Below are 13,277 nucleotides of genomic sequence, written 5' to 3' on the forward strand. Positions count from 1 at the left end.
CCAAGTCCCCAGAGCCTTTAGGAGATGCCCGGGCCTTTGTGTCTTCTCCACCTTGCCTAATGATTCTTTTCCCCCAAGCTCCTGAGGAGCCCAGCTATGGTTCAGCCTAAGGCCTCCTGCACTGGGTGACAGCAGTGGGTGGTTGGCTGGCAGGCCATTCCTCCCTTCCCTTCCTTTCCTCCTGCACAAGATGAGGGAGACTATACACCTTTCACTCATGCTTCATCTTAGAAGCTTCTGTACACTGAGGGTAAGACGAAGCCTGGCTTGGGAGCACCCTCTCTCACCATACTTCAGCCATGAGTTAGACTTATGCCAATTTCTGACTTACTCTGTTAAAGCAAAGGAGGTTCCTGCTGATACACTGGATGGAAAGCAGAAAGCCCTCTTGATTCAGCTGCTGCTGACTGGTGGCCTCACTGTGAAGGCTCTGTCAGCTCTTCCTACCCCTTCTTTTATCAGGGGCCTCCTATCGGCCCTGAGCATTTTACTTTCATTATATATGAAAGCTCCCACTTGCATATATTGTGTTCTTACGTGAAAGTGCATGAGCAAAACCCACACCATATATGCACATATTCAGAGGGGGTTTTATTCCTTGAGAGCTGAAAAGTGACATGAAATCTGTTTTTACCTTGCTTTTGGATAATGTAATTTCAGCATGAAGAATATGTTTTTAATGTTTTATTCTTCTCCTTCCTAAGTAAATATACAGTCTGGCTTAAGTCCATCAAGTGTCCAAATGAAGCAAAAATCTGCTACTATCAGCTTGCCTAAGGATTTCCAGTTGAGCGAAATCTCTGAGATCTGAGCAGCTAATTGTTAGTGTCAACTGATTATGTTCCTATTTTCCAGGAAGGCTGGGTAGAGGGCAGCACTTCACTGTGTCCTCTGGACTGGACTCCCACCCCACTAGTTTAATTTCTAATTTTGCTCTTGGGGCAGCTCCCAGGAGACCTATCTCTCCTGCCTTTCTTTCTCAGCCTCTCCTGTACAGAGTCCTCCAGCACAGAGGGAGATGCTTCCGGAGAGATTTGACTTTCCTGAAGGAAGTTCTGCTCCCCAGCCTACCAGGTGGGGACTGGCTTGTAGAGTTAGGGTCTTGCTTGCAGACTTTTTCGTGGACATGCAGATTATTGAGTGAGAGATGCTTTCCTAGCTTGTGGGGGAGCAAGTTGCAGGCTGATTCGGGGGTTCCTAGGACACAGAGGACGCTGGGCAACCCCGTATGCTAACTGGGGTTTATTCCTTCCCTTATTCATTCAACAAATACTAAGTGAGTTCCAGGTACTTTGCTGAGCCCTGGGGAAACCAGGGTCAATGGAACACTGGCCCATTCTCAAGGGGCAGATTCAGGTAGGAGAATAAAAAAAAAGTTTGTCATTTTTTTTCATCAGGCATAACTCCAGTGCCTGCTAAATATTTGTTCTGGGTTAGCCTGCTCATGTTTATGACTCTACTTGCATATCTATCAGGGATAAACATTTGTTTTTAATTCTTTCATGGGTTCTCATCAAAAGTGGCCACCAATTCCCATTGCTACCCAGAGAAGAATTTAAATTCTGCAAGAGCAGAAACGGTGTTAGTTTTATTCACAACTGTACAGCCAGTATCTAGTAGCAAGGTTTTTAAAGTGTAGATACTCAGAAGCTATTTGTTGAATAAATTAATGAAAGGGAAGGTGAAGGGAAGATGGTCAACAGCAGTGTTTCTAGATTTATGTAAAGAACTTGTTAAAATACAGATTTCCATCCCAAAGGCTCTGATCCAGTAGGTCTGGGGTGGAGCCTGAATATTTACTTTCTACCAAGCTCCCAGGTGATGCTGATGCCATTGGCAGAAGGGCCACGCTTTGTGCAGTGAGGGCCTATGGAATGTTCATCCCTGTCCTACATCAGTGACAGGAAGTGCTACTGGATCCTGTTCTCAAAGAACTGCCTTGGAGGTTTAGCCCTTCCCACCTTCCTAGGAGGGGCCCCAGGCTGTCATACAGGATCATCCCAAGCACTGGGGATTTTGTACAAGTGTGTGAGAACTTAGCCATGATGCGGGTGTTTAAGCCAACCAGTGGAAATAGGAATGTGAATTTTCAGCAGTCAGCTTGTTAAGTGAAATACAGGTCAGTGAAAGCATCTCTGCTTGTAAAACGCTTTTGTCTATCTTGAGGACCGTGATCCCTTCTTATGTAATCTGGTTCTTTGAGGAAAAGAAGAAACTCTTGTGGCAGTTTGGGTTTTTGTGTATTCATCATCACTGTATATTCATGCTGAGTCAGTTTTAATTGTCTTTGACTGCCCCAGAGCTTTCAAATGGGGTTTGCTAAACCCACTCTCCAAACTGCTGAAGGATGCACTGACTAGCGAGGGGCAGCTTTCAAACTTTCCCAATCCCTCCTGCAATTCTGAATGAGAGGTCTGCCTCAGTCTCAGGGAGACCCTCTGATTTCTTCCCTTTCCACAGATGTTTGGAAGCTGGTGTCTCAGCCCAGACTGTAGACTTCACCCCTCAGGTGTACGTATCGCAGTCACTGTCGAAAGCTGCCATCTGTTAGCTGTTAGATAAAATAAGCACTGTGGTGACAGGTAAAGAGTCTTGGAGTCTTTGAGGAACTTTTTGGGAATCACCTCCCCCACAACCTGGGCAGGGTCAAGTGCCTCACTGCCGAGCACACACAACCCCAGTACTTGTCTGCACTTCTACCATAGCACATGTTGTGAAACCACCGGGGCACGTGTCTACCTCCTTGTTGGGTCTGGAGTCCCTTGAGCGCAAGGATTGTCTCATTTCCTCCTTAGCTGAGGAACCCAGAACAGGGCCTGCCTTGTGGTAGCAGCTCACTTGATGCCTCTTGGGCTTACGAAGAATCTTGTTCACGTACTAGCTGAGCTGCTTGCTGATGGTGTGATCTCTTAGTCATTTCTTCGAGCTTTGCTTTTTTTTTCCGAAAAATGAGGATGAGACTCTGTATGGGAGTGTTGGCTTTCTCTGTGCCAGGCCTGATTCTGCATGCCTCTTGGGTGACATCTTACGTAATCCTCATAATTACCCTTTGTGTGGGTATTATTATTAACTATTTTCAGTTAAGGACATTGAGGAACAGAGAAGCTATAGAATTTTCTAAAGTTATCTGATAAATGGGACAAAGTGTAGGTCAGGATTTGGAGTCTGGCTGTCTGATTGTGGAGAAGGAAAAGACAACCCACTCCAGTATTCATGCCTGGAGAATTCCATGGACAGAGGAGCCTGACAGGCTATAGTCTATGGGGTTGCAAAGTGTTGGACACGACTGAGTGACCAACACTGTCTAATCCCAGAGCCTGCAAAATAGCCACTATAGTAGTTGTTCTCAGCTTGGGGTGATTCTGCCTCCCAGGGGTTATCAAGCTGGAGACAACTTGGATTGTCATGGGTGGCAAGAGGAAGTGCTGCTGGCCTCTAGTGAGTGGAGGCCAGGGATTCTGCTAAACATCCTTGGATGCATAGGACATCCCCCACAATAAAAATTTGTCCTATCCAAAATGTCAGTTGCGGAATCTTGCATTACACTTACTGCCTCTGAGGGATCAAGTGTGCTAAGAGCCAGGCCCAGAGCAGGTCCATAATAAATGGCACTTCATTCTCAAAATTCACAGGCTGCAGCCTGGAGAAGAACAATCACTCAGTCTCCAGTTTGCTCCAGCAGCTCAAGTTTTATTCTTAATGGTTCCCGGCTGCTTGGCATCTCTAGCTCTAGAGTTCCTGTCTTTGTGAGATGTGCTGACAGTTATCAAGAGTTAGGGCAAAACTTTCCTTGGGAAAAGTCCAGCTTCCCTGAGACCTGGCAAGTTGAGACATTCCACACCAAACACACCTTCCCCTAGTGCCTCCTGGCCTCTGACCTCATGGCACGGTTGACTCTGGAGAGGGCTGGGTTTCTGCATGAAGCTTCTCCTTTCAAGGAAGCTGACATTTGTCACCCTATGCATGGAAAGCATTGTGGTGTACTTGCCGTTATCACCATGGTTTGGACATGGACATTAGCATGTTCTGGTCCTTGAAAGTCAGTGAGTCAAGGAGAGCATGACAGATACCCTGTTGGCTAGTGCAGCAAAAACACCCCGCATGCTGGGCACTTTGGAAGGGAAGCTCTGTGTCTATGGCTTTACCACTGACCCACCAGGTGCCCTTGGGCAAGTGCTTGGAACTGACTTCTTTCATTGTCAGCATGAGGGCCTCCATCCTGTTTTATGCAGCGTCATGGAATGACCTTTGGGCAAGTTGGCTTCAGGGCTGTTTTTATGTATAAGAGAGAACTAGAAAAACAGGAAGGTAATGACAAATTGAAAGGGTGCTGCTGTGCATGTGGCAGGTGCAGTGGTTTAGCATTTGGGGTTTATGGTAAACTCATATTCCTTCATGCCTCAGCAATGTACAGTTAAGTCAAAACTGTTTTCAACAGTGAAGGACCATTGAATTTTTGTTGAAAGCTTGGGCACAGCCTTGCCTGGATCTTAATACCTAGTGTGACATTTTCTACCTGAGAGCTCAAGAAAGTTTTACTTAAAATGTTGGCCAACCAGTAGGCAGAGTATATCGACTCTGGAGAACCGATGGCAAACAATGAGCTAGTATATCCACCCTGGCACAGGAGCAGAAGCAACTGGCTTCTCTGAGGCCTAAAGAAAAGATTGATTTCAGTTAGAATGTTACCTGAGATTTATGATCTGAGGGGAATTTGTTCCTTCTTAAAGCTGACATCATGTATGTATATGTATCTCAAAACTCATCAGGTTGTACGTATTAAATATTTATGACTTTCTGTATGTCAGTCATACCTTGAGAAAAATGGTTAAAAAAAAGTTGACGTAGGACTCCAGATGGAACAGTCTGTTGCCTCTCTCGGGGTGGGTGGGTGGATAAGGGAGTTTTCATAAGAAGATTTTTCACTCCTTGTGCTTCACCCAGTATGAGGATATCTGAAGAACTCTGAAGAACTAGCAAGTCACTTGGCATCAGCACTGACATGGTTCAGGCCTTTGAATTTCATGAAGAAAGTTGACAGCTTGGCCAGGGTGTGCCGCTAACATCGAAGGGTATGACTTCTACCCTCTGTGCTGCAAAGTTGGAAACTTAGATAAAATGTAAGAGGGCAGAAGAGCCAATGACAAAGTCCTTCCGTGAGTCTCCTTTTCTGAACCAAGTTTGTCACCTAAACTGGTCCTGAAGGTGAGATGGCATCAGTCATACCGTACTGAGGAAAGGAACAGCTTCTAACACTGCAGGCACCCTCCCACCTGCAGGAGTTCAATGGCTGCAGACCCCCCCCCCCCCCCCCCCCATTGCTCAGGTGTGGAGGCTTTCTCTCACATTCTGTTGATAATTACAGAGTTGACATGCACAGTGCCAAATTGAAAGGCTGTAGATGTTCAAAAGTGGGATGAAGTTTCAGCTCAGCTAATAGAATTCGTATCATGTACTATCAGATAAACTTGACTGCACATGGCATTTTGGAGTCCTCTAAACAAATTATTTGGAGAGTTCCAGGTTGGATACCTCAGGGTGCTGTGGTATTTGCAGCAGCCCTTATCAGTGACCTGAAATAAAGTAATAATACAAATAGTAGTGTTTACAGCACTCATGTACCAGCACCGTATAAGGTCTTTTATTTATAATTCTTTTAACAACCTGAAAAATTAATGTTATTTGCCCCACCTCCTCCTTTTTTTCATGTGAGATGGATGAGACCTAGAGTGGTTAGCAACTGCAGATAACTAATCAGTGATAAAACGTAGGAAATAGAACTTAGCTTTGTATGTCTTCAAAAAAACCACATGCTTTCTGCATGTGTTTTTTTAAAAAAAATCAGATTTATTCTTGAGAGTGAGATTACACAAATTCTAAAACAGCAAGTCTGCTATCCAGCAAGATATAGAATATGAATGGAGAAAAGTTAATCTTCTAGGGTTGAAATTAATGTATAATAATTTGTATTGCTTAAAACTATTAAAGGCACCTTAATACTTTTGCTAAAGTGTCTATGCAAGACAAGAAAGAATAATGACAGGCTATTACTTTTTATATTGTCTTTTTTAATGCATTTCTGTTTTTCTTCCCATCAACAACATTTGTATTAATTATTTTTATCATGAAATTGGAGCCCATAGTTTTATAGATAAAGAAACAGAAACTCAGGGAATCTTGTTCAGTGTCTAAGTCATGTCCAACTCTTTGTGACCCCATGGACTGCAGCATGCCAGGCTTCCCTGTCCATCACTATCTCCCAAAGTTTGCTCAAACTCATATCCATTGGTTCGGTGATGCCATCCAACCATCTCATTCTCTGTTGCCCCTTTCTCTTGTCCTCAGTCTTTCCCAGCATCAGAGTCTTTTCCAGTGAGTCAGCTCTTAACATCAATATTAAAGTATTGGAGCTTCATCTTCAGTATCAGTCCTTCCAGTGAATATTCAGGGTTGATTTACTTTAGGATTGACTGGTTTGATCTCCTGGCTGTCCAAGGGACTCTCAAGAGTGTTCTCCAGCATCACAGTTTGAAAGCATCAATTCTTTGGCACTCAGTCATCTTTATGGGTAGTTAAGGAAAGGTTAAGCTGTAACACAGTAACCCCAATACACAGTGGATTAAATGAAAATGGGAGCTTATTTCTCGTTTACATAACAGTCCCATTATAGGTAGATGGCCTGGGAAGGCTGGGCAGCTCTAAGAGGTCACTCAGGGATGTATATTCCTCCTGTATTGTTGCTCTACCATCTCAGAATGTTTTCTTCACCTGCACAGTCAGTTTCTTGCCAGCAGCATGCCCCTGGTCTAACCCTTGGGAAAGGAGAATAAAACAGATTGACAGGCAAACAATTTACTGTGAAGAACGTGACCAGAAGTTGTACATATCATTTCCTACCTTCACACCATTAGGGAAATATGGCCATGTAGGCACATCTAGCTGCAAGGGAGTCTGAGGAATGTGTTTCTGGTCGCATGGATATGTGTTCTGCCACAATGGAGGTGTGTGTATGACTGCATTTATCTGTCCTAATACTAAATAGAAGAAGGAAAGAATGGATTTCTGGAGACATGTAACAGTTGCTGATATATACTCCTTCATAAAATTAAAAACATAACATATCTTTCTCTCCCACTGCCTCTACCCTCAGTTCCCACACCCCTCCCAGCAACATCTAACCAACTTCTTGCCCATTAAATCTCACTGCAACCCCTCTTCCTCTGGAGTCCCTTCCCTCACTCCCTGGTCTGATTCAAGCACTTCTTGCCTGTGATCCTGAGAACCTTTGTACTTCTCTCTCTTTGGGGTGTATGTCAGTTATTGAAAACTGAGTTTGAGTCAAGGCTTTCCCACTTTACTGGCTGTACAACTTGGCAAGTTTCTTGCTCTTGCTGGATTTCAGTTTCCTGGTGAAGTCTGGTAGTAAAGTGCCTATATGATAGGACTGCTGTGAGGATCCAGTGAGATGCAGTATATAAGTTGCTTCGCACAGTCTCTGGTGCATGGAAAGCACTCAGTAAATATTTGGCTGCTGGTGTTTGAAATCCATCCCTGTATTTGCAAGATTCCCTCAGGATGAAACCTGGAAGGACTGCATCAACCTGTGTCCACTTTCAAAGCTGAAAGTCCAGATGCTACTTTCACCTCCCCACTGGGACCCAGGGCTTAGCTTAGCAGATGCCCCAGCCTGACACTGAGTGTCATATCTTCCTGCACTACCCACGGGGTTTATCCTGTTCAACTTGGTAGCAACAAGAATAGCCTGTTTTCCAAATTAGCCATGGAAACAGGACCAGCCATGTTGTCCACACCAGGTCTTCCCCATGGTGGGATTTTGGCTATGGTCCTGTTGTGTGGCCTTAGTTCCTGCCCATTTTTGACATCTTGTCCTCTAAGCTCAGAAATTCTGTGAGAAATTCTTTTCCCTCCAATACATTTGTTTTCTCCTTAAGTAAACCAGAATTGGTGTCCGATGCTTATGACCAGGAGCTTAATCAGCAGAGTTAACTTTCATTATTATTATTGTGTTGTTTTGCCCTCATCACAGTCTACTGTAGTCACTGACTTCCCTTCCTCCCTCCGGGACTGTGAACCCAGCTGTTGAACAGTCCTCGGCACAGTACTGAGCTCAGAATAGACTTGAAGAATGAGTACGTGACATCTAAAAGCTTCCCAGGTGGCTAAGTGTAAAGGACCGACCTGTCAGTGCAGGAGCCACAGGAGTAGCTTTTTCGATCCCTGGGTCAGAAAGAAAGATCCCCTGGAGAATGAAATGGTAACCCACTGCAGTGTTATCAGGGAAATCTCAGAGACAGAGGAGCCTGGCAGGCTATAGTCCATGGGGTTGCAGAGAGTCAGCTACGACTGAGCATGCACGAATAGAATATAAAATGATGGAGTGGGAAATGAATAAATGAATGAGCAGATGAATGAAATATTTGTCAGTGCTTATGATGATTCATTCTTACTGCATCTGACTTGGAGTTGAGGTATCCTGAGTAATGGTGACATGAACAGAGTTCAGATAATGCACTTCTACTATATATTTTCAATTTAGAAGGCCTAAATGACCTGCCTTTTCAGGCTGAAAAAAGTATACAGATAGTTACTGGGGCTCCCACATTGACACACATCTTACATCCTGGTTGTAAGACATCGTTACAACGTCCTGATTATAGCGAGGGCTCCCCAGGAATGACCATAACCAGGTACATGATGTTTTGCCCTTTGTGATGTGTGTAAATGCACATTCCTTTACTTAATTCTCCCAGAAATGCTGATTGATAGATATTGCTATCCCCATTTTACAGATGAGGAAACAGAGTTTCAGAAAAGATAAGTAGCTTATAGAAGATGACTCATCAGGAAATAGCAGAGTTACGTCTCAAATTAAGTCCTAATCTCTAAATACTATGCTCTCACTGTTTTACTTCTCCACCCAGGGAGTAGTAAACTGTCAACGTTGGTTATTTACTGAGGGTGCTTTTTTCAGTGAGGAAGCTGAAATATTCTAGAGGCACTAATCACATTATCCTGGGCACTCTGTTGGCAATGTACCAGGAGAATTTACATATGTCATAGCCTTGGAGCTATGCTTGATGTTTTGGAACTTACACTGATCTTTAGAAAACCACAGAAGATTATAGTACATATTATGATTTGCAAAGTAACCAACCAAACCAAATTAATTTTCAGTGGTAATAAACCAGGAAGCTTTGGCCAATAATCCATATGGATTCTGTAGGACACTGCCCCAAAATGTGTCTGAATGATATATGTCTCCCTCCCGTATTGGCTCAAAGTGTCCCCCCCTCCCCATTTTATTTCTGATATTAGCCATGCTCACATCTCTGTGTTCCTTGTAGGAAACATTCGGATTCTGGATCCCGTCATGCTTGACAATAATGGGCTTATATCATGGTGGAGCTATTTGCAGGAAGTTTTTCAGAACCATCTCCATTTTCTTTCATAGCCTTGGACTGGTGGGCAACCTCAGAGGAAGTGAAAACAGCCGAGAGTGTTTTAACGAGAACTGTTGGGTGAAATTGCGCATCTCCAAAGTGCATAATTCCTTGACATTGACAATGCTATTTTGATAACAGGAAGCCTTTATCTTGGCCCTCAGTTCATTTGTCTTTGGCAGAACAACCAGATGGATGGTATTATACAGATTCCATTTTACATTTTGTTCAGGAATGTATAAACTTTTTAAAATAGGGTATATGACAGTTTTTTTTTTTATTCACTTAGCCATCATTCAAATGTATTTGAAGGTTCTTTATAGCACCTGTCACTATGTGATAGTATCCTGTGGATGTTTTTGTTTGTCTGTTTATCCTGTCTCTTATATCTAGAAGTGAACTCTGAGAGAGCAGAGCCCTTCTCTTTTCTGTTTGACACAGGTCCACAGCACCTGGGGCAGTCACAGGCACGTGATAGGGACTTGGTGAATATTGGTTAAATGAATGAACTAATGAAGTAAAGTAAATAACTGAATGGGGCTGAGATCTTGATGCATAATCTCAGTATTCTGGTAGAAATATGTTAATAGAAATACTAAAAAAAATGACTAAGAAAATATTGGTAAGATGATTAAATGAGCAAAATTACCTCTAATTCTGTTATCATTTTCATCAAAGCCATGTTTCCTTATCTGTAAATTGGGAATAATGGTATTTACTAACAGGTTTTAGGGAAGATGAAAGTTAATTCTTGTACACTTGGGTGGTGTGTAGAATATTAATATGGAGTTAACAGTAGGGGCACAGGAAAGTGTGAGGAGTATCCATCCAAGGACTGAAAATGACATTTTTAAGGAAGTTCTGCTTCCAAGTCTCAAAGTTTATTTTAAGGTAAGTTTGCATGTTTCTTCACAGCTTAAAGAGATCTTTTTCCATTTTACCTAATTCTCACTCCATAATAGTGGTTACAGTTAGTCCTGTTTCACAGATGGGAGTCAGAGGTTGGGTCCAGATTTAAGTATAGAGATTCCCAAACTGTCCTTTCAGGAGCTTCCGGAGTGAGCTTTCCCTCTGTTCATGGATACCTCCTCTTGCCTATCTGGCCAGGCTTGCCTCTCCAGCTCACTTTTGCATTGTTTTTGTGGAATTCAGACCAGGGGCCTCTTGAGGGCACAGAATGTATTGTTTTATTTGCAAATTTTCAGATGCAGTCTGATTGATTATGTGTTTATTAGTAACAAGGATTTTAAAAAGATATTATGTACCTGGTTTATTTATGTTTTGTTTAAGCAAATACACAACCACTCTTATTTTCTTCTCCCCCCTCTCCACTCCCTGCTCCCTTCTCAAAATCTGAACACCCTCTCTGTCAACCAGTGGACTCTGTGGGAAAACAAAGCAGGTAGGATGGGAATGCCTGCTCCTGGTTCCCCTGTCTCTTGTGTCTACCCTGGCTTTTGTATGTCTTCCCTGCATCTCAGTTACAAAACACCAGACACTAACGTACTACATGTATAACCACCAAAAAGACAGTGTTGTTAATTATAGATTGAAAATGTAAGTAGTCAGGTCTAGAGAACCTTCAGGTTGAAAGAAACCAAAGGGGACCAAAGAGATAGAACTCCTTCCTTTTCAGTTTAACCAGTGATATATGAAGTATATGTCCTGCTACCTCCTCTCTAGCTTGCTGGATTGATGGTCATTCTTATCATCCTTGGGTACTTCTGATGAGTGGCAGCTCACTTGGGAAGAGAGTTCAGGATGGTAATTAAGGGTTTTTAAGAATTTTAAAAGTTTTTTTCTTTTTTTTAGAGAACAGTTGTGTTTCAGTCACTCAGTCATGTCTGACTCTTTGTGACCCCATGGGCTGCAACATGCCAGGCTTCCCTGTCCTTCACCATCTCCTGGAACTTTCTCAAACTCATGCCCATTGAATCAGTGATACCATCTAATCATCTCGTCCTCTGTCATCCCCTTCTTCTCCTGCCTTCTGTCTTTCCCAGCATTAGGGTCTTTTCCAATGAGTCAGCTCTTTGCATTAGGTGGTCAAAGTATTAGAGCTTCAGCTTTAGCATCAGTCCTTCCAATGAATATTCAGGGTTGATTTCCTTTAGGATTGACTTGTACAGAAAATGCAGAGTGTGGAAAATACATGGGCTATGTGATGTCAGATGAATGGTCAGATAAAGCTAAAGTTACAAATGTAGGGAATCTCTTCCTTCAAACAGTATGACCTAAGCTTGTAAATTACGCTGAGCAAAACAAATCACCTGGCTTATAGTTTATTTCCCCAAATAATTCAAGAGTAAATGCTAGGTATTATACACAGATGCTCAGATAAAACTCATTTGATGACAGGAGAGCATTTAGAAACAAAGCCAAAAAAAAGTTCCTGGTAGAATCAGAAAGATAGTGTAGACACGTTTCAAGAAGTAAAGCACTTTGTCAAGAGACTTAGTAGTGACTGAGGAAAACTGTAAAATTACCATGTAGTAATCGAAGGAGGGAATTCACGTAATACAAAAGATCATTTGTAAGAGTTACTGAAATGGAGAAAAAACCTGGAGGTGGCACTGTTAATGAGGTAGTTTCAGTTAGAAATTCCTACTATCAGCTTCTTTTATAAGCACAGAAGTGCTAAAATAGCTCTCCTGTTATCCATACGGGAGATCTCTATGAACATGTTAGTGCTGGGAAAGCACCATGGTGATCTGAAGCTATCAGAAACCTTCTCAAAGTTAAGTCAGAAAGAAAAAAACACATATTGTATATTAACACATATATATGGCATCTAGAGAAACAGTACTGATGAACCTATTTTCAGGGCAGGAATAGAGTCTCAGATGTAGAGAAAGGACTTGTAGACACAGTAGGGGAAGGAGAGGTTGGGATAAATTGAAAGAGTAGCATTAGAATATATAAATTACCATGTGTAAAACAGGTAACTAATGAGAAGTTGCTATATAATACAGGGAGTTAACCTGGTGCTCTGTGATGACATAGAGGGGTAGGTGGGGTAAGGGGTGGGTGGGAGGAACATATATGTGTGTGTGCTTAGTTGCTTCAGTCATGTCTGACTCTTTGTGACCCTATGAACTGTAGTCCACCAGGCTCCTCTGTCCATGGGATTCTCCAGACAAGAATACTGGAGTTGGTTGCCATGCCCTCCTCCAAGGGATCTTTCCAACCCAGGGATCGAACTCAGATCTCTTAGGTCCCCCCTACGTTGGAAGGCAGGTTCTTTACCACTAGTGCTACCTGGGAAGCATACTTATAACTGATTCAAGAGGAAGTGCAGAGAAAGAGAACAGACTTCTGGACACGGGTGGTGGGGACTGGGGCGGAAGGAGAGAGTGGGACAAATAGAGCAGCATGGAAGCATATACACAGTATAATATGCACAGCAGATAGCCAATGGAAATTTGCTGTATGACTTCAGGTGCTCAAACCAGAACTCAGTAACAGCCTAGAGGGTGGGAAGGAGTGGGAGGTGGGAGGGAGGTTTGAGAGGGAGAGAACATATGGGTACCTATGGCTAATTCATGTCAATGTATGGCAGAAACCAATGCAATACCATAAAGCAATTGTCCTTCAGTGAAAAATAAATGAATTGACAAAAAAGAGGAAGGGGTGAATATATGTATCTTACAGCTTGTTGTATGGAAGAAACCAACACAACATTGTTAAGAAATTATCCTCCAATTAAATTGTTTTGAAAATGAGGGAACAAAGAAACCTGCTAAATAATTCAGTTGGGAAAGCCTTAAGAGAATATATAGTTCAATCCTTTGTGTTACACTTGAGCAAACTTGTATT

The sequence above is a fragment of the Ovis canadensis genome, chromosome 2 (assembly GCF_042477335.2).
Source record: "Ovis canadensis isolate MfBH-ARS-UI-01 breed Bighorn chromosome 2, ARS-UI_OviCan_v2, whole genome shotgun sequence".
Taxonomy (NCBI): Eukaryota; Metazoa; Chordata; class Mammalia; order Artiodactyla; family Bovidae; genus Ovis; species Ovis canadensis.